Below are 21,860 nucleotides of genomic sequence, written 5' to 3'. Positions count from 1 at the left end.
TTTAATTAAAATCAATAATTATTATGGACTAAAAATGAATAATATCTAATTAGAGGATTTATTATAAATTTTATTCATAATGTCTATGAAATTAGGGTTTTAAAAATCCTTTTTCTAGATCCTGATTGACAGTTACTACTATTATCGTAGGGATTTTTTGTTTTTTTTTTAATTTGGATAAACAAACCCTAACGTAGGGTAGAAACACAACGTAGAAAGATTATCGCAGAATGTGAATAAATCCTTATCACAACCTACGATAAAAGGAAAAAAATTAAAAAACCCCCAAAAGAAAAAGATTGAATGAGATTGCTTTAGGTTAAGATTTAGTTAATAAAGAGGAGAGGAACCAAGGGAGAGGGCAAAATTCCTTGTCTTTGATACCAAATTGTTTTTTAGAAGAATGATAGTCATGTCTCAATCTAAGAACTTGGCAAGAATTTATAATAATAATAGAGTTAAAAGACAAAACTACCCTTCTAAATAAGAAATAAATAAAAAAATTTACTAAAATAATAACTAAGACTAAAACAACAACTAGACAACTAGATTATTTCCAATACCCTTAACCAACAAAGTGTTAGGCGTAATGGCAAGAGGGTCTTGAATTCAGCCACCCATTGGCTGCCCACACCTGGATTTACCCTGGCTTAAATGGTATGTGAGGTTTGTGGGAGTATTGGATGTACCCAAGGGATTTGAGCAAGTTATGGTGCTCTAAGAGGCCAGTTGCCTCGCCCCTACTAAGGGGGCCCACGGATCACAACACTTACCCCGTCCAAGAAATAAAAATAAAAAAAGATACCATGTCCACCCAAAGAATCAGATTTGTTAAACTTGTCGATATCTCGGTGATAGATTTCTCGTTACATAGTAAATCAATTACATTTGAAATGTTTTCAAACGCAGATTGGTGACCCAAGGAAATCTTCTATAATAGCATTTTTTGTTTTGTACTAGACTGATTTCTTGCATTACAAATGATACCCGGAGACCAAGTTAGTGGAAGAATCGAAGACCAGCTAACAAGGAAATACAACTCTTTCAGTCTTTAAGTTTATAACTGAAAGTAAAGAGGGACTGTCAAAGAGATACTTGGTGTGAGAAAACATCTTGTTTCATAGGGCAGTGAGAGCATCTTCAAAAGACTACTTTTCACAATCATGTGAGAATCAAGCAACCAATAAGAATGTGCTCATTTTCATATAATAGTCAATCAATAAGAACAATCTCCTTCACAATTACATATAAGATATGATATTAATTAATTTCAGTCCACAATCAAATATATTACATAAAACACAAACTACCCATTACTCCGTGAAGGTTCAAATCGGTGATCCAACTTTGAGACCTAACTTACACACTTTAATCTGAATAACTTGCAAATCGTTCTCCAGAGAGGTTTTCAACACCCTTGACCTGAAACAGTTCATATAAGCTCAATTCTTAAAATGGAATTAAAAACTATAAGTAAATAAAAACGTAGTAAAGGTAAATAGGAAAAAATATACCGTCTTTTTTTTTTCATTAGTATAGGCAAAAATAAACCATCAAATGACATCATTAGAAAGGGACATTGTTGAGGGAATCAACCCCTGAGAAACTGATGAGGGTATCTCTTACTTTGTTAGATCTATTGTTCAAGAAGACCCATCTATACTTGCAGGCTTGTAGCACGAGCCATATTCACCTCATCTCTGCAATAATTCAGTAGGCACAAAGGGCACCAACCAACTAGCTTTGATCAATATCTCCACTACTTTCCAGGAAGAAACTTGCAAACTGATGTCTAGAATGTTGAAATTCACTACTGTTTTTTATGGGTAAGGCTGGACATGAATCTGCTACTTCAGTTTTTATTGATCATTCATGTAGCATTTCAAGACCATTTGCATTTCTATGGAAGATCTGTTATGAGTTTTCATCATTGTCAATGCTAGATTGATATTTGGAATCAAGTAAAATCCTAAAATCCTATGACCATTCTCAGATCTCGGACTACATTAAAATGATTTCAGATCAAGTTCCATTGTTGCGATTTGATCCTAGAATAAATATTGTATTCTTGGTCAGACCTGAACAGATCGAGAGCAGATAGATGAGTTTGCAAGAGATTGCCCGTCCTGACAACAGTGCAAGTTGATAAGCTCAATGGATGCTAATTGTGGAGTGGGATGTTCAGAGTAGGAGAGATGACCCTAGTGGTCTGCCTAAACCAAATCAATGGTGACCATTTAAGAGAATAAAGGGAAGCAATATGAATATCACAAATGACCACCACTCTATTTAACATCAGCAAAAGGAATCTAAAAGCAAAATGACAACCAACAGAAGAAAAAAAAATGTATTAGAATTCAATCAAATCATTAAAATAATGTCACTGGATCTCAGTAGGAAATAGTCATCTTGAATCCATTCTATGGAATTTCAGATAGATAACGCAGTTTAGGAATAACATCACTGATCCAGTAAATTTTAGCATGTCTATAGTAAAAACAATGAAAATGAAGCATCTCAGATTGAAATTTCCCCATAGTTTTCTTCATTAGCAATCAAAGTGCAAGGATAACGAAAGGAAGCAGTACATCATTGATGCCGTCATTAAAGCCCCACCTTTACACCTAAACCAATAAATAAAATAAAAAATATCAAGAAAGCAAGCATGTTGATGATATAGGCCAGACCATAATGTCATTAATTGAGAGTCACCATATATGGTAGTTGTATACCACCACCATTATTCAATTCTTTGTAGAGCTAAATCTTATTTCAAGGCATGGGTCTTCAAATTGGACTTGATGAACAACAAACGATATCACTAACGTCCACTACTTCAAGTCAGTAAAAGGAAGCTGGAAATAAAAACACTAGTAAAGAAATCAATTAAAATATGAAAATAATGTATCTAGGTCTCAGTAGGTAGTAGTAATCTTGAATCCTTACTATGGAGTTCCAGATAGATAACGTAGTTTAGGAATAGCATCACTGAACCAGAAACAGTAACTATGAGAACGAGGTAAGAGAACTATCAAAGCCCCACCTTTACGCTTAAACGATTAATTATAATAAATAAATAAAACAAAACTATCAAGAAAGCAGACATGTTGATAATATAGGCCAGATTATAATGTAATTGATTGGAAGGTGTCAGCTGGCTTAGTTGGTAAAGTTTAAGGGCGATAATACCATAGACCTGATTTCAATTCCCGCCATCACCGATTACTGATCTCATTAAAAACAGGCTTATGGATCAAAAAATAAATGAGTAAATAAATAATGTTATTGATTAACAATAACCACAAATTGTATTGTTATATACTTAACTATTTCAATTCTTTGTAGAGCTATATCTTCTTTGAAGCCACGGGGAGTCTTCAAATCTTCCTTGAAGAACAACAAAATGAATATAACTAACGCCCACTCTACTTTAAGCTCAGTAAAAGGAAGCTAAAAGCAAAATGAAAAAAAATAAATAAATAAAAGAATGAAATCAGAACAAGAAAATACTGTCACTGGATCTCAGTAGGTAAGAGTCATCTTGAATCCGATGAAGTTTCAGATAGATAACGCAGAGAGAGGTTTTTGCTCTTGCACGGAGAGGTTTTTACTCTTATTTGATAAGCTCCAAAAACCTGATCTTGCGCAGAGAGGTGTATCCACATAGGGCCTAAGCTAGTACATGGTAAAATAGAATAAAACAAGCATCTTAGACTTAAATTTCCCCATAGATTTCTTCACTAGCAATCAAAGTGCAAAGATAACGAAAGGAAGCAACACATCAATGATGCTATCATAATTGATTGATTAAATCAAATTAAGAACAAAAAGAGGTAGAAGTCAAAACACCACCTTTACACATAAACCAATAATATATAAAAGAACTATCAAGAAAGCAAGCACATTGATAATATAGGCTGGATCATAATGTAATCAATTGAATAGTGCCAGCTGGTTTAGTTGGTAAAGTTTATGGGTGATGATAGCATAGATCTAGGTTCAATTCCCGCCTTCAACGAGTTACTGATCTCATCAAAAACAGGCTTACCCATCCATAATAGTAATAACATCTAAAATTAACAATGACCGCATACATGGTCATATATCACAAACGTTATTCAATTCTTTGTAAAGTTATATAAGGCATGGATCTTCTGATCTAACTTGAAGAAATCATAACATCCACCACTCTACTTTAAGTGCAGTAAAGGTAAGCTAAAAGGAAAATCCTTGTGTGGATTGGAAATGGAATATCTCAAAAGAAACTTGTGGCTTCCATGACATAATTTTTTATCACCCGATATTACATTCAAAACTTGAACAAAAGAATATGAATCATAAATGTGATTTCCAATTAAAATATAAACTTGATGGTCAATCATGGTATTCACTGTTCCAGTATCATAACAGGAACATTGTTCTACCACATAACTGACAACCTCATTCATGACGAGATGCATCCAGCCCCAATGCTCTAATAAAAGTAGATTAGAATACAAAGCAACAACAGAATGATGTAAAAACCAAAGGAAACCCATATGGATAACACAAACCAAGAATTCAAGCACATCAAATGAAGCAAATGACCCACTTTACTCTTTATGAAACACATTAAGGAACAAATGTTTATAATCGGTTTGAGAGTCACTTGGAACCTAACAGAAGAGACCCATTGTGACCCAAGGTAAACCGAGACAGCTTCAATCCTCAGTATGATAACTTGGTAGTAGGTGGTGACCGTTAAGAGAGTAAAGGGAAGCAATACGACAGTGGAGTAATGGTTCAATGGAGAATGTGTTGAGGTTTAACAAGGTGAAATGGACAACATATCTTATTGTCAATCAATTAAAAATAAATGCATATCTTGTTGTCAAGTCCAACCATGTCACTGGTGGCATCCCACTGAGCGCCCATACCATCACCGCCAATGTGGGGCTACACTAGTGGTTGAACCTGCAGTAATACAGCATGACATCGATGGACAATAGCAGTATTACTACATCAGTAACATTATTTAATTCTTTGTAGAGTTATATCTTCTTTCAAGGCATGGGTCTTCAGATCTTACCTGGAGAACAACAAACAAAGATCACCACTCTGCTCAAGATCAACAAAGTGAATAAAGCAAAATGACAACCAACAAAAAAAAAAGGTAAAAGAGTTCAATCAAAACATGAATATATGGTCACTGGATCTCAGTAGGAAATAGTCATCTTGAATCCATTCTATGGAGTTTCAGATAGATAACGCAGTTTAAGAATAACATCACTGATCCAGCAACATTAAGTATGTGCATAGTAAAAAAAAAAAAAAAAACAAGCATCTCAGACTGAAATTTCCCCATAGTTTTTTTCACTAGCAATCAAAAACAAAAGGAAGCAATACATCATTGATACTGTCATAAATAACTTATTAAATCACAATTAGAACAGAGCCCATACCATCTTTTGAGCTTGAATCAAGTTATTCATACTGGAATAACATCCAAACCGGCATTGAGTCCATTGTGTTTGGATTAGCTAAAGACCCACATAACTCAGATCTGCGGGACAAGTCATCTATTGGATATGATAGATGCTAGTCACGAAATCTCATTTTATATGGTGTGACTTTATTGTATAAACATATATGGTGTATATTCTTATTTTTTTTAAGACGAAAAAAGATCTGAAAGAATGAAACCCTAAATAACTCTCATCTCATCTCAGTATTAAAGTGAGTTTGCCTTGTTTGAAGTTTGAACTCAATCATGACAAGTTTAGGAACTTGGGTTCATTGTTATTGTTATTGTTGCAGAGAGAGAGAGAGAGAGAGAGAGAAATCATCCAAGAAGATCTCTACCTGATTTTAATTCTAACTTGTTAAACCCTCATTCTCGCTTGGATGAAGGAGTACAGCTAGAATGAAGATTCTGTTGGGGATTTTTCATATCTGATTGATAGAAATTATCAAGACAATGTAAAACGATTGTTGGAATGAGATTTAAGTTTGGAAGTTTCTTTTCTCTTCTTTTGTATTGTTTATGAGGAAGAGAGAGTCGTCAGATTACAAGTAGAAGAAACTTACCAGAGCCTGCCTTTCACTAACCTTGTTTGCCGCACCAACAGAGCGAGAGGCACAAGGTGTTCAGTCGATCCTTTTATTATGTTGAGAAGAAATTAGGGTTATCAACGAGTCGGTTATCAGTTGGTTCCACGAATACCCATTACCGGAAGCTAAAGGATTATGTTAAAGACACCATAATTATTCAATTAGGCAACCCGTGTACGAAAGGCACCCCAATAAGGATTAGGGCACCCCCAATAGATGAAAGCACCCAATTCGAACAGTCTTCACTGTCAGAGTTCCTCCAAAAATCGGACGTTCTTCTTCATTTTTGGCCCATTACATGTTCATATATACTAGTGGAACACCTTATCGAGTAAGTTTTATTCTTTTTTATTTTTATTTTCTTTCTCACGAGTGGCACCACCACCATGTTGAGCATCATGAATACCACTTGTTCGATGCTCTGTTTGAATTTCTACCTTGAGTTCGATGCTTTTTGTTATAGACCAAGTGTTCAATGAAATGCATCATCAAACGCTTATGTTGTAGTATGTTTTGATAGATGATTGGTTATTTACATCAAGTGGACGATTGGTGTTATGTGCACCGAGTGATTAATAAAATACATCATCAAACACTCATGTTTAAATAAAGTGGCAATGTTATGGACTAGTGTTAGCCCCTTTACTTGTAAGCATGGAAGGGCTGCGTGTCAGAGGCTATACTGCACGCATCAGTAACCTATGTGGGCAAGACAGCGAGCCGTGTGGGTTGAACAACATGTCGGGCGAACAGGGCAACGGGCGGTGTGAGCAGGGCAACGAGCCGTGTGGGCATGCAGCGTGCTGTGAGGGCTACACGTGATGACGGCTTAAGTTAACGAGCCACACGTGGGAGGTCCCGGGAGATAGCAAGGCATCCTAGGGAGTGTTAGGGATGTCCTATGCAACATGGGAGAAAACGGATCTTTGGGTCGGAGCTCCAAACCCGACCCATGACCCAGTATAATCGGTCCCATGAAATGATGTTCCCTTCTGGAAATAGGCAAAAGACTTAGTGTACTCTTTGAGGGGGGGCACTCCGTGTGAAGTAGGCACACGGGCACACGGGCTATCGGCTGAGACGTAGCTTGTGAGTGGGTGCATAGTGTAGGTGTGCCCTAGAGACGAGCTGGACAGCGAGGGGCGTGCATAGGCGTGTAGCCTAGGCACTCGACGTGGAGATAGCTGGTATCCACGAAATGACTAGAGAGACATAGCTGTAGCCATAGAGCAAGCTATGCAGCAAGGTGTAGGGCGGTTGGCTGTGTGGTTGCATGCAAGGAGGACACCTAGCAAGGAGGTTAGGGAAGTTTTCTTAGAGAATAACAGGTGTCAAGCTTGTGGCTTGAGGAGTTGGTTAGTGAGACATGTGGCCTCTCCATTGAGAGGACACATGTGGGCTGATGTAAGCTTAGTCCCTAGATGTTGGACATGTGTCATGTGACCGAGCAGTTTTGTTAGAGTTGCTGTAAAAATAACCTCCATTGTCATGAGAAAGACAATGGGCTGAGTCTGTATACTCCCTAATATGTGCAGTAAAGAAATTGGGCTATTGTCTTAACCTGTTGTGTGTGTGTGTTTGAGTAAAGGCTGAGACTAGAGTGGTTCTAGTGCCATCACGAGCAAGAACAGTAATTAAAATAAGAAAAATTTTAACCTGTAACATTGTCCCCGTGACAATTTGGTATCAGAGCACGGTTAATGGCTGGTGGTAGTGCAATTGAGGCGGTTCGAGATCTAGTTAGCCAACTCGAAGTGTTGCTGGCTGAACTCTCAACCAGAATTCCTAGTGGTGATAAAGGGGAAACGTCTTCCTCGCGGATGGAAAAACGTATTGAAGTGCTGGAAAAGAGTTTTGAGGAGTCTAATCAGGGTTGGAAGGTCAAATATAAGGATTTAACCGCTGATGTAGTCTCTCTCACGACTGTTTTCAAAGCAAAACTTCAATCCCTCACCGACGAGTTGGTAATTCTAAAGAGAGCAGTGAGACTTGCACCCGCGGGTGGTAAGTCGTCACAGAAGGCAAAGGTGCCTGAACCGAAATCTTTCGGTGGAGCCAGGAACGCTAAAGAATTGGAAAACTTCCTATGGGACATGGAGCAATATTTTAAGGCTGTCTATACCCCGGATGGAGAGAAGGTGACTCTTACTAGCATGTATCTCACGGGAGCTACAAAGCTTTGGTGGAGGACTCGATCCGACGAAAATATTGCACTTGGGAGGCCCAACATCGAGACATGGGATGTCTTGAAAAAGGAACTGAAGGAGCAGTTTCTTCTATGCAATGTAGCATGGATGGCCCGTGATGCTTTGCGAAAATTGAAGCACACGGGCACTGTTCGAGAAGCAGTTTTCTTCACTAATGTTCGACATCAAGAATATGTCCGACTATGACAAGCTGTTTAACTTTCTGACAAGGCTGCAAGCATGGGAGCAAGCAGAACTCCGGAGACAGGGTGTGAAGGATTTACCCGCTGCAATGGCTGCGGCAGATAGCTTGGTTGATTACAAGGGGACTGCATCAACCAGCACCAAAAATTCTGACAAAGCCAATAACAAGGGTAAGACAAAGAAACTTTACCGTGACAGTTTTAAAGGTGGGAAAAGGACAGAGATCAAAATTAAGTCCAAAACTGACGAGAATGTCTCTAGACCAAACCAAGTCAAGGGATGTTTTCTCTATAATGGATCTCACCGTATGAGGAACTGTCCGAAACGGGAAAAGCTTTTGGCGCTTGTTGCAATAGAAGGGGAAACCGAGGGGGAGCCCACGAGGGTGAACCCCCTGCAACTGTTAAACGTGTTGCAGCATGGATGCTCTCTGTGCAATGGCCTAATGTATGTGAAGGCCATTGTTAACGGAGTACCTGTGGAAGCTATGGTGAACACAGGGGCAACACACACCTTTGTCGCAAATAGAGAAGTGGGGCGGTTGAAATTGTAAATCGCCAAGAATTTGAGTCGGATAAAGGCAGTTAATTCAGAGGCCAAGCCGATACAGGGTATGGCTTTGGATGTGACCACTCAGGTTGGGGAGTGGACTGGAAAAATGAGTCTGATGTGTGTACCATTGGACGACTTTGAAGTCATCTTGGGAAACGATTTCTTCATACAGGCAAAGGTAGCATTGCTGCCACATATGGGGGGAATTATTATTGCTGATGGTCCGAACCCTTGTTTTATTCCTACTGTGAATAGGGGAATGGGCAAAGCAGTGGAAGCAAAGAAGAAGACAGGTTTGCTGTCAACTTTACAAGTTAGAGATGGGCTGAGGAAGGGACATGACACATACCTTGTGACTGCGATAGAGATTAAGAGTAGCCGAGGGCTGCCTATTGACAAGTCTGTGGCTGATATGCTTGCTGAATTTTCAGACATCATGCCTTCAGAGTTGCCAAAAAAGCTACCGCCAAGGCGTGACATCGACCACGAGATTGAACTAATCCCTGGTTCGAAGCCACCTTCCTTCACGCCATACAGGATGGCACCATCCGAACTTGAGGAACAGAGGAAGCAACTTACCGAGTTGCTGGATTCGGGATACATCCAGCCCTCCAACGCGCCATACGGTGCCCCTATATTGTTCTAGAAGAAGCAGGATGGGTCCATGCGGATGTGCATGGATTACTGGGCATTGAACAAGGTAACAGTGAAGAACAAGTACCCTGTACCGTTAGTAGTAGATCTGTTTGACAGATTGTCTGGAGCAAGATACTTCACCAAACTAGATCTACGATTAGGCTACTACCAAGTATGCATCGCACAGGGCGATGAAGTGAAGACTGCTATGGTCACTCGTTATGGGTCATATGAATATATTGTAATGTTGTTTGGCTTGACCAATGCACCGGCTACATTTTGTAATCTAATGAATGATGTTTTTCGAGATTACATTGATCGTTTCGTTGTGATTTATTTAGATGACATAGTTATTTATAGTAAAACCTTGGAGGAGCATGTGGCTCACCTCCGAAAGGTTTTCCTCAAACTCAGGGAGTTTGGGTTGTATGTAAAGCCAGAGAAATGTGAGTTCTATCAGGAGGAAATTACATTTCGTGGCCACATAGTAAGTCAGGGATTCGTAAAGATGGACGAACGTAAGATTAAGGCCATCATTGATTGGCTAGCCCGACCAAGGTAGCAGATTTACGTTCTTTTCTCAGACTTGCTAACTATTATAGGAAGTTCATTCTTGGGTACTCCAAGAAGGTAGCTATGTTGATAGATCTTCTAAAGAAGGACTAGACTTGGTTGTGGACAGCAAGGTGTCAAGAAGCCTCGATGAACCGAAGAAAGCCGTGGCTTCAGAACCAGTTCTTCGGCTTCCTGACTTTAATGTGCCTTTCGAAGTTCATACCGATGCTTCTGATCGCGCATTAGGAGGTGTGCTGATGCAAGAGGGTCATCCAATCACGTATGAAAGCCGAAAATTTAATACAGCAGAACAGAGATATTCTGTGCACAAGAAAGAAATGACCGCTGTCATTCACTATTTGAAGGAGTGGAGGCATTATCTGCTGGGGATAAAATTTGTTATTCACACAGATAACGTGGCAAACTCATATTTTGCTACACAGAAAAAAGCTCTCTCCGAAGCAGGCACGATGGCAAGAGTTTCTCGCAGAATTTGATATGACGTTGGTACACAAGCCAGGGTGGTTGAACATAGTACCAGATGCATTAAGCAGGAAGGCAGTGTAAGAAATAGTGGAAGCAATTACTTCCATAGAGACAGACTTCATGCCCAAGATCCGGGAGGAGATGAGGAATGATCCCGTCTGCAAACGTTTGCTACAGTAGGTTTCTGATGGTATCACCTGGAGATTTTGGGTTGAAGACGGCTTCCTTTATGCCAAAGGAAGTCGACTGTATGTTCCTAGCACAGGAAGACTGCGCAGGGAACTGTTGAAAGAATCGCATGACTCCTTATGGGCAGGCCACCCGAGACAGGAGAGGACACATGTTTTGCTAGCTCGAAGCTACTATTGGCCAAAGATGGAAGATGATGTAGATTTGTATGTCAAAACTTGCCTGGTGTGTCAACAAGACAAGACAAAAAGGAAGAAGTCCGCTGGATTGCTGGAGCCTTTATCCATACCAGACAGGCCATGGAAGAGTGTTTCCATGGATTTTATTACTGGTTTGCCGAAAGTCCAGGGGTACAGATCCATTTTGGTGGTAGTCGATCGCTTCTTCAAGTATGCTACTTTCATACCTGCTCCACATGCATGCAATGCGGATGTTGCAGCAAAACTGTTTTTCAAGAACATTGTGAAGCATTGGGGCATACCGGAGGACATAATCAGCGATCGAAATTCTCGTTTCACGGGCAGATTCTGGACGGCTTTGTTCAATATGCTGGGGTCTGAGCTAAAATTCTCTACTAGCAACCACCCGCAGACTGATGGTCAGACGGAGAGGGTGAATGTACTGTTAGAAGAGTATTTGAGGCATTACGTGACCGCGAGTCAGCAGAATTGGGTAGACTTGTTGGACACAACGCAGTTTTGCTACAATTTACATCGAAGCTCATCCACAGGGATGAGTCCATTCGAGTTGGCAATGGGCCAACAACCGACAACACCACATGAAATTACTAGGCAGCATTTTCAAGGGAGTTGTCCTGTCGCGTATCGCTATGCACGTGCCAAGCAAGAGCTACTGGATGAGGCACGAGACAGTTTAAGCAAGGCAGTGAAGAGAATGAAGAAGAGTGGGCAGACCGCGATAGAAGGCTAGTGGAATTCCAAGTTGGAGACAGAGTCATGTTGAAACTCACTCCACAGATTTGGAAGAAGATACAAAGTAAAACAGTTCACCGAGGTCTCATTCCGAGGTATGATAAATACCTTCCATCTTCCATTTAATGAGATGAGTATTACTTTGGATGATGTGGAACACCTTATCAACTATCCTGTAGAGGGTAAAACTGTTAATGGGTCTAATGTAGGATTGGCAGTGTAGCGCTACATTAACACAAAGTCCCATGTCAGATCTTGAGGCACAAGGTGGCACCTCGAAATTTCAGCATGGTCTCCTCTGTTTATGTTACATTCCAAAGTGTTCAACGTCCACCTGATAAACGACATACATAATATCCTATATATACATACAAAATATAATAACTAGCGAAAGTCTATATACATCTAATAACGTATGATAGATCAGAGTGCAGAAGGATAAACGAAATACAGGATTATACAAAATTCATCACCTAACAAAAGTCCTTACGCTCAATGCAAAATCCAAAATACTACCTGGACGAACTAACACCACTAGGGGGATATAGCCCCAATACTCACCAGGTGACGAACTCTAGTCTTCTATCTGACCTACCAGATGATCCTCATTCGTGATCTATACCTGCCTCGCCAAGTTCTGAATCTAAAACTTAAAAAAATGGATAATGAAAGGGTGAGTAACAGTGGTTACCCAGTAGGAAAATAAATAATTTCTGCCAATAACCTCTCCTAACATTAACGAATAAACATACTGAATCATTTTTAAATATGCAAAGTTTTACAGAAGAAACTACGATTAACTGGTACATATAGCCAGGAATGAGCAACTAAATATTTTAAAACTCACATTACATCAATCAACAGTACCCATTATAGCATTTTCTTTTTAGACAAATCTAATTGATCAAATAAAAACATTAAACATGCATTTCATTTTATATATCAAAATAAGACAACAGATACATAATACACAATGGTGGAGTAGTAAAATTAGAAAGTTAATATTTACGACTGGATCGCTCCCTGTTGGAATATGATATTTTATAATAAAGTATTAGTTCATGATTTTGTGGCTGGTCGTTGTTTACTATACTTGTGGGACCATTTATCCGACTCAGACTGGTCGTTTGACGTGATCATAAGTAATTGATCTCTTTTCAATATGTCAGAACGTTCGACTACCATAGATTGCTAGTGATCACTGACTAATCATCTTCGTCTATACTTATCAGGCGTGCATGTGATTCCTAAATATATAATCCATTTGTATACGACCACATTTACATTCATTGGTAAAGATAGAGAAGAATAAACCTGGATTCTAATTATGACTTCACTCTTATACGCGTCCCATATCATATATGAGATTGGTGGTTCTTACTGTACATCCCAGGATAGTATACCACTCCGGATGATATGGTGCATTATCCCTTCAGACATTTAGAGACTCTTTAACAGTTCACAAAATAGCTACATATATATTATTTTCATTTGAAAATAAAAGAAAAATTAACAATACAATGTTGAGAATAAATATCCAGTTTCCTACCATGCAACTGTGGCTATCCGGCTTAAAATTAATAACAGAACTTAGAGCCTATGTGCTAATAGAATTTAAATAAACATGCAACCAATCATTATTCATGGATATTCCTTCACCAACCTACATACATCATTACAATGTAAAATGCAGACATCACCCTCGGGTGTGATTCTTACATTTTACCGTTTCATCCCCTTTTTCCCTTTTTTTTTAATTTTCATTGGTTTCAATCTGTCGAACAAGATATTCACTTTTAAATATTCATCAACTCAATATGAGTTCATTGAATATTAAATCTTTTTTTGGTAAACTTAGCACTTCTTAAGAGACAACTCATGTTTGAGAGTAGAGGAACCTCGACTCCAATAAGTCTAGCTAAAGACGTTAAACTTAGTACTTCTAAGGAGGCAACCCTTGAGTTTCATTTAGTTTTTTTTATCTAGAGCCTATCCGAGTCAAGTTAACTTTTTGAAGGTTAGAAGTTGAGGTGTTAAATTTAGATTTTTTTAGGAAGAAATTTTTTCTTGGAAAATTAATTTTTCAATGACAATTTTCTAAGAAAATTAATTTTCTCAAATTCTCCTCTTCGAAAAATTATTTTTCTAGGAAAATTTTCCAACTCTTTAAAGAATTCAAAATCAATTTCCCCTCACTTTTTTTCCCAAACCCTTTTCAAAAGCCTCTCTTCAATAGAACCCTATCAGATCCCCTTTTCAAGTCCTCTACTTTAAACAAGATTACTAAGAATCTAGGTTGTGTAGATATAAGATGTCCATCATAGAACCTTAATGCTACGTTATTTGGAGTTGCTACCATTCTTTTTTGGAAATAGGTGTGAATGGACACCCAACATAATTCTAAAATTGATTTTATCATTGTAGTGACTCTTATATATGAAAAAGATATGGTCTACCTAAGATCTAAGTATGGAGGTTCGGTTATATGATAAGGAAGGTGTTAGGCACCCCATTCTCTCCACCAAAAGTAGTTACCTTTAAACTTGGCCAACATTTTGAAAATTAAGAAAAAATATGCATGAAAATACATGTTTAGAGGAGTTGGGTGTAATATGTGAAAATGATCCCTTAAAAAGGGGTTTTGATATCAATGTAAGACATTGGGAATGTCTTATAGAAAATGATAACTCATCTAGCCTATATTATTTTCATGAGTGTGAATGTTAGTTTAGAATTTTTAGAGAGAATCCATGATAGAATTCCCTTGGTGTCATAACCTTAATAATATGTATGCAAGGCTAGAAACTTAATATTTCAATCCCAACAAGAGTGTGGCATATTTCTTTATCATTTTTAAGCATATATGAGTGAGTGCATGATGTACAATATAATACATAAGATACATTATAGGAAAAAGGGGGCTTTAACCCCTACCCTTTCAGTAGAACCAAAATCCAATCGATTGGAGGTGGGAGAAGATGTGCATTACTTCCTAAAAACTTTTTAGAACATAAAAATAAATAGAGGATTACGAATATAAAATATAGGTGCTTAAATAAAATTTTTAATATACACCCACATTATCCCTTGATGTTCTTGAATGATATTGAATATTGAAAGAGAAAACTTGAAGATTGAGAGTTTTAGTTGAGGGTTGGAGATTGAAGAAGGTGAGGGTTATTGCTTGAGAGTGGATAGATGGATGAAAGCTCTTAAGTTGATGGTTGAGTTAAGAGAGGGTTAGAAAGGGTAAGAAAGGTTGAGTAGGGATTTTGGTAGAGCTTTAGGTTGAGAGATGGGGCTTAAGAGCATGAATTACTCATATGAAATGGAGTTATTTATAGAATTTTTGAAAAACTTTTGGGGGTAAAGTTGTCCAACCCTAAAAATAAAGAAAAATAACATGGGGTATATGTTATTTGTTTTTTATTTTTTTATTTTTATAAAGGTAAAAGTAAAATTTTTGAGTTAAAATCCTAAAGTATTTTTGGTCTTTAGTTTTTTGATAAATAGAGGTGAGAGAATAAAAATATTTTTGGGAGGGTAAGTAGGGGAGTAACATGCGTAAATGTGAAGTGGTAGGTAAAAAATAAATTTAGGTTCTCTTATAAATATCCTAAATAGAAGAGTAGCTATGTATTTTTCAAATGGACTAATAGAAGAGCTCCATGCATGTACTTGAAGATTTCTACTTTTTAAGGATATGATTCGAAATTCTCTCAACTTTAAAGATTTTTACGAAAGACAAAAGTACCTTTTTTGTTTGACCACACTTTTTGAGGAGGGCATTCTAGGGTTTTCTCAAGAGAGTTACCTTTCTAATTAGGTTGAAGAATTGGTCCACTAATGAGGAGCCTTCTCGTATGTTAAAGGTTATGAAAGACCAATATGTGTCTTTTGGGGGGGGAAAATGTAAGACCATGGGTTTAGAATGGGCATGGTATTGTTTTGGACTTATGTTATGATAGTTTAGGTTTTGGTATAGGCTTATGTTGGTTTAGATTTGGGTATTTGGATTAGGCTTGAATGTGGGCTTGGTATTGGATTAGGGTATGAATAATGTATTGATTAATGAAGAACATGTTTGGATTAGGAAGCGGGTATGAAATTGGGTCGGTCCATGGATTCAAAGACATGGATTAGGGAAGTGGGTATGGAATTTGATTGGATTAAAGACAAGGTTGGGCATACAAATCAATATGAGATGATACATGGGTGTATGTATGTATGAAAAGATGTGCCAAGTGACAATTAATATGCAATATGAGCCCATTAAAGGGCTTTCAGATCTTAATTGAAATCAACTTAAGATTTTGAAAATTTTGATTTTTTCTAACGGGTTGTGCAAATTGGAGTGTCTATAGGTTGAATTGAGTGAGTTCTATCTTCTTTTTGCCAAGAGTATTAGGCAAGAACGAGCCTGATGAACTTTGATGCCTTTGTTCTTTTGGTTAGTTCGTTAGAAGAAAAACAAAAGTGGGTTAATTAAATCATGGACATCAACTATTGAATTAGATTGAGTACCTTAGAAAGGGCTACTTGTTTTACTTTTGAAAAATGAAAAAATTGTTAGAAAAGAAATAAAGTAAGAGAAAAAAGAAAATCCCAAAAAAACAATAAAGAAAATGGGAAATATAGAGTTTTTAAGTAGGGTGAAAATCATCAAGAGTAAAAACGTGAGTGAATTGGAACATCAGAGATAAAACACCCTGAGAGGTAAAGTTAATATCCACACTTTTCACTAGCCCTAACATGATGCTTTGTTTGGAGTTAAACCTTAGGTTAACCCAACCATTCTTAGTTAAATTAAAGGTTAGTTATCACTATAGGAAACCAAATCTCAAGAGTTTTAAAGTCAAAATTACATTTACAAACGCGATTTAATTAAAATCTAAGATTTGCTAAGAAGAAAAATAATGACTGGGATTCTATACCAAATATTACACCCAAACGATTGATAAATCTACATTGACCTATGTTTTTAATATAAATTTTTGACTTTGACTATTTTTACTTTAGAATTGCCCGAATTTTTTGGGTACATTCACTGTAAACCTTTGTGAGTATATCTCATCTACTAAGGGTAACCTAGTGGTTTAAGGGTTTATTACATTCGCTAAGTGCAGTTGAAAAGCTTACGAAGCTTTACCTTACCTTTCCCTTTCTCTTACTTTTTATTTTTTCTTGTAGGGACTAGCAAAATTTAGGTTTGAGGGTGTGATCAGTTCCTAAAACCTTGATTTTAATACATATTTTCGGTGCACTAATTATAGTCTTGACCTTAATTTTATCATAATTAGCAAATAAACTAACAATTACCTTTTGTCATCACTTTACATGATCTTTCATATTAATTTGACATAATTGTATGAATAATTATTGAATTGGAAAAATCTAATCATCATGTTTTCAATTGTGTATGCCTAAAATTAGAAGATTACAAATGAACATAATTGAACAATTCAAACACATTAGAGCAATTGAGATGAGATCAAATAAAAGTAGACCAAAAATAATCATTTCCTAGTTACTTCTACCACATCATGGTCGAATGGATACCAATTAAGGTGATTTTGCATGGCCATACTTGACTGACAAGGACAATCTGATTGTTGATGTCTACACGTACTAGATGATTATAGAAGCCAAGAATTATCTATAAATAGGACCTCTGGACTAATGTAATGGGATCTTTTTGTCCCTTTTTTTAATTTCTTATTCTCTAGTCCCCTTCATGTGTTCTTTAGTCCATATTACATCATAGCATGGGGTCCATTTTTCAGTAATGAAGGTTGTTTTCTTTTCATCTTTTGGATTCATCTAAATATAATTGAATAATCATCCACAAAAGAAAGCAACTCGTGTGACAATGTGTCATCCACCAATTGACCGATCCTCGGTAAGGGGAAGTTATCTTTAGGACAAGCTTTGATTAGACTCTTGAAGTCTATATAGATGTTCATCTTTCCATTATTAATTGGTACAACCACTACGTTTGCTAACTAGCTTGGGTAGAATACTTATCTGATAAATCCTACTTTTAGAAGTTGGTCAATTTCCTCGTTCACCACTTTTTTCCTGGGCCATGGACTTTCTTTTTTGCTAGGGGATATGTGGAATTGACGTGTAGACTATGGCAAGCTATGCTCGGATCAATCCTAGGCATATCTTCAGTGACCAAGTATACTTTTTGGTTTCCCTTAAGAAAAACGTGTGATTGGTTTTGTACATGGGATCAACTATGCTCTAATGAAGACATCTCTTGGTTCCACCTCGGTTTCTAGGTTGGTTGCCTCCAAATCTTCTACAGTTAGTGGGGCTTTTATTTCCATCTTTTGTAACTTTAGATTCGACTAAAGTGTTTTGTAAATGCTATAACACTGAGGTGTCACCCTGGAGGTTCCTTTACTTTCTTCAAAAACATTTTTTTTGCTTCTTGGTTGGTAGTGGGACCAGTGCTATGTTGTAGCATCTCTAGGTAGCAAACTGATTGACCTTGACTTCCCACCTCTTCTGATGTTCGAAATCTCAATAGTTGGTGGTAGGAAAATGCTACTACTTTCATGATGGATCCATGGTCACCCCAAAATGATGTCATGTAGTGAAGGACTATTTGCCACAATGAACCTAGTGAGCATTGTGGTTAGTCCTGCCGTGAGGGGTAAAATTATTTTCCCTTTCAATATCGACCAAGTTACTACTAAAATTCTCTATTGTCTTTCTTTTTAGTCCCATTTTTTCCAAAAGCCTTGGAAAGAAGATATTTGTCGAATTACCATTGTCAACCAACACTCTTTGCACAATATGATTTCCCACTCTGAGAGTTAGAAAAAGAGCTTCGTTGTGAGGCATTGCATCTCACAAAGTTTGAGTCCGAGAATTTGACTTGATTTGATGGCTTGAAGTAGTTGCTTCAAGGGTTGGTTTGGCCTTGTGATTGACTTGAAACACCATTTTTCGCAGTTTGGCTTTTTTCAATTGACTCCTTGCACCCAGTTTTATCAACTTTTTTATTAATTCAATGGGTCTTCTATGAATCATTGTGATAATGTTTTCGACGATCTCATCAGCCTCTTCATTCTACTTCTATTGTAAATATTGTCCCTAACCTTGAGGTTTTTTCTCCTACTTTTTGGTAGTTATTCTAGAAAATTTTGCCCTTCTCCCTGGTAGATGAACTTCCTCAAAATACTTGTTTCTTATCAGATATTCAATCGTGAATTTCAAACTTTTGTAAAGGGTTACAATATGCCTGTAGTCTCTGTAGTACTTACTCCAATCTCAATTTTTTGGATCGCCTATCATGGGCATCGACCACCTTAGATAAGTCGCGTGCTTGATGATTCCCAACATCTTTTTGACTAGTGTATTGGAATCAACTTTAAGAAGGCCTTGGGGTCTCCTATTCGTTTGGGGTATTGATTGGCTTTAGCTAGACACTTCTTTTCAGTAAGAAGCTTGTTGTGTAACTCTTTCGTCTAAACTGTTGTACTTTTTGTTAGAGAACTAGAGTTGTTTTACTAGTTGTATAAACTAGAAATAGTACCAAGGCATGAATCTAGACGATGGGAGTTCTTGAGTTACTCCTGTGCACATCGTCTAGTTAGTAATACTTTTCTGCTTGTAATAGAAGTTCATTTATGTCCTCAAACTTTCTCTTGACAAGAAAATCAAACAACTTTGAGTTATGTGGGAGTCCCCTTATGAAGGCCACCATGGAATTTTTCTCATCATAGTTATCGATGCACCATTTCTAATTGGAACTTATTCACGTGCTCCCTTAGAGATTTGTTCACCTTCTTTTTGACATTGAATTGAATGTCTGAGTCTCGATCTTAATTTTTACTTCCCATGAACTGGATGAGGAAACCTTTGTATAGTTGGTGAAATGAAGATACTAGTCTGGTTTGAAGGTGCTTGAACCAAGTTAGGGCGGTCCCTTGTAGACTGGTTGAGAATGCTCGGCACAAAAAGGCTTCGTTTTCTTCTTGAAAGATCATCATCTACTGGTAATAGTACAAATGATACGTATGATCAATGGTGCCATCATAAAGGTTGAATTTGGGCATGTTGAAGTTGGTTGGCATAATTACTTGTGTTATCTCTTTAATAAAGGGTGTGCCTTAGAAGTTCTGTAAGACTGATTCGACTGTTAGATATGTTATTCTGTCTCTTTTCGAGGATAACAACAAGTTGAAGTCCTCCTTTTACCACCTAAGAAGTTTTGCAACATTTTATCTTCCAATACTATCTCTTCCCATTCGATTGAGCTAGTGACTTTGGTCCAAGTTCTGCATTGGTGTTCCATCTCCCAAGATCTCTTTTACAATGATTCATACCATGGTATTTGAGGATTAAGATAATACATCTGCCCTCTATGATGCCCCGAGCTTGGTAAAATTTTTCTTTATTAATATTTTCTATGGTGTACTTCATTGTGAGAATGGTTTCCCTTCATGTTGTTTTCGTATAGCTAGAAGAAGGGAAAAGTTCCGTTGGATTTAAAATAGTGGCTTGTACCCTTGGTCTTGTTACTGTCGTTGGTGCTCTTGGTTGGGATGTATTGCTTGTTGTCTCTGCTACGTCTGTAGACATGAAATGTTCACAATGAACTTCAATGCTACATTGTTTGGAGTCGCCACCATTCTTTTTTGGAAAATGGATATGAATGGGCATCCGAATCAATTTTTTTGAAAACCATTTTTTCTATGGCATTGTAGTGACTCTCATTTGTTGGAAAATGGTACGGTCTACCTAAAATCTAGGTAAAGAGGTCCGGTTAGAGGATGGGGAAGGTGTTAGGCACCCCATCCTCTCCACCAAAGGTGATTACCTTGCTTGGCCATTTTATTTTGTAAAAATCTTAAGAAAATAAATACTAAAATGCATGAAAATGCATGATAAGGGTGGTGTGTGCATTGGAGTGAAATGTTCCTTTAGCAAAGGGTTTTGATTTTTAACATGACATTAAGGGCATTCTATGGAAAAGAATGACCCATGTAGTCACATTAAATTTATGAATATGAATGTAGGTTTGAGCTTTTAGAGAGACTCCATGATGAAGTTTCCTTGAGGCCACAACCATGATGCATGTATGCATGACTAGAAACTTAGTATTTCACCCCATCAAAAAGATGACACATTTCTTCATCATTGCCATGCATAGGTGAGTGTGTGCATTGTGTACAATATGATGCATGAAACTAAGGTAAAAAGGGCTTCAACCCCCATTCTTTCGATCGAACCTTAGTCCAATCTACCGGGGATGGAAGAGGGTATTCATTACATCCTAAGGGATTTCTAAAAAGAAATTAAAGTAGAAGGTTAGAAAAAGAATATGGAAGTTTTAAAATAAATAAACTACTTCTTGACCCCACATTGTCCCTTGGTGAACTTGAACCCTGAAGAGTAGACTTGAGAGTTGAATGAGATGGTTGAGAATTGAGTTGAATTTTAGAAGATGAGAGAATAAGTAAAGATTTTGGTTGAGTTTTAGGTTGAAAGATGGGGGCTTGAGAGCATGAATTGTTCTTAGAAAATGAGGGTATTTATAGAGTTTTTGGAGAACTTTTTAGGATAAAGTGGTCCAACCCTAAAAATAAAGAGAATGAACATAAGGTTTATGTTATTTCTTTTTGGATTTTTCATTTGTATGAGGGCAAAGATGACATTTGTGAAGAAATCCTAAAAACATTCTTTGATCTTTGATTTTTTGGTAAATAGAAGTGAGAGAACAAAAAGTACTTTTGGGAGGATGAATAGGGGAGTGACATGTGTAAAGGTGGAGTGGTAGGTAAAAAGTAGATCTTGATTTATTTGTAAATAACTTATAAAATAAGGGTGGAAGTATAGTTTTGAAATGGACCAATGGGAAAACAAAAGCACCCTTGGGAGGGTGAATAGGAGGATGACATGTGTAAAAGTGAAGTAGTAAGTGAAAAGTAGACCTTGGTTCATTTGTAAATAACTCATAAAGCAAGGGTATAAGTATATTTTTGAAATGGATTAATGTGAGAATTTCATGTATGTA

The 21,860-nt window shown here is 37.3% G+C and overlaps 6 non-coding genes across 6 annotated transcripts; all 6 read right to left on the bottom strand.

Moving 5' to 3' along the window:
* Nucleotides 1-2,382: 2,382 nt before the first annotated feature.
* On the bottom strand, nucleotides 2,383-2,473 carry LOC147380444 (small nucleolar RNA snoR27). Its single transcript, XR_015175326.1, has one exon. It is a non-coding gene; the product is annotated as a small nucleolar RNA snoR27 (small nucleolar RNA).
* Nucleotides 2,474-2,510: 37 nt separating this feature from the next.
* LOC147380443 (small nucleolar RNA snoR26) lies at nucleotides 2,511-2,602 on the bottom strand. The gene has a single exon (XR_015175331.1). It is a non-coding gene; the product is annotated as a small nucleolar RNA snoR26 (small nucleolar RNA).
* A 305-nt stretch (nucleotides 2,603-2,907) lies between these two features.
* Nucleotides 2,908-2,998, bottom strand: LOC147380442 (small nucleolar RNA snoR27). Its single transcript, XR_015175327.1, has one exon. It is a non-coding gene; the product is annotated as a small nucleolar RNA snoR27 (small nucleolar RNA).
* A 704-nt stretch (nucleotides 2,999-3,702) lies between these two features.
* Nucleotides 3,703-3,794, bottom strand: LOC147380441 (small nucleolar RNA snoR26). Its single transcript, XR_015175330.1, has one exon. It is a non-coding gene; the product is annotated as a small nucleolar RNA snoR26 (small nucleolar RNA).
* A 1,393-nt stretch (nucleotides 3,795-5,187) lies between these two features.
* LOC147380440 (small nucleolar RNA snoR27) lies at nucleotides 5,188-5,278 on the bottom strand. The gene has a single exon (XR_015175336.1). It is a non-coding gene; the product is annotated as a small nucleolar RNA snoR27 (small nucleolar RNA).
* Nucleotides 5,279-5,317: 39 nt separating this feature from the next.
* Nucleotides 5,318-5,399, bottom strand: LOC147380439 (small nucleolar RNA snoR26). The gene has a single exon (XR_015175334.1). It is a non-coding gene; the product is annotated as a small nucleolar RNA snoR26 (small nucleolar RNA).
* Nucleotides 5,400-21,860: the final 16,461 nt, after the last annotated feature.

This window comes from Akebia trifoliata, unplaced genomic scaffold, assembly GCF_017979445.1.
Source record: "Akebia trifoliata isolate Shusen 1 unplaced genomic scaffold, ASM1797944v1 Contig01401_ERROPOS500000, whole genome shotgun sequence".
NCBI lineage: Eukaryota > Viridiplantae > Streptophyta > Magnoliopsida > Ranunculales > Lardizabalaceae > Akebia > Akebia trifoliata.
Note: the sequence above shows the minus strand (reverse complement) of the source record. Positions and strands in the feature narration are given on the sequence as shown.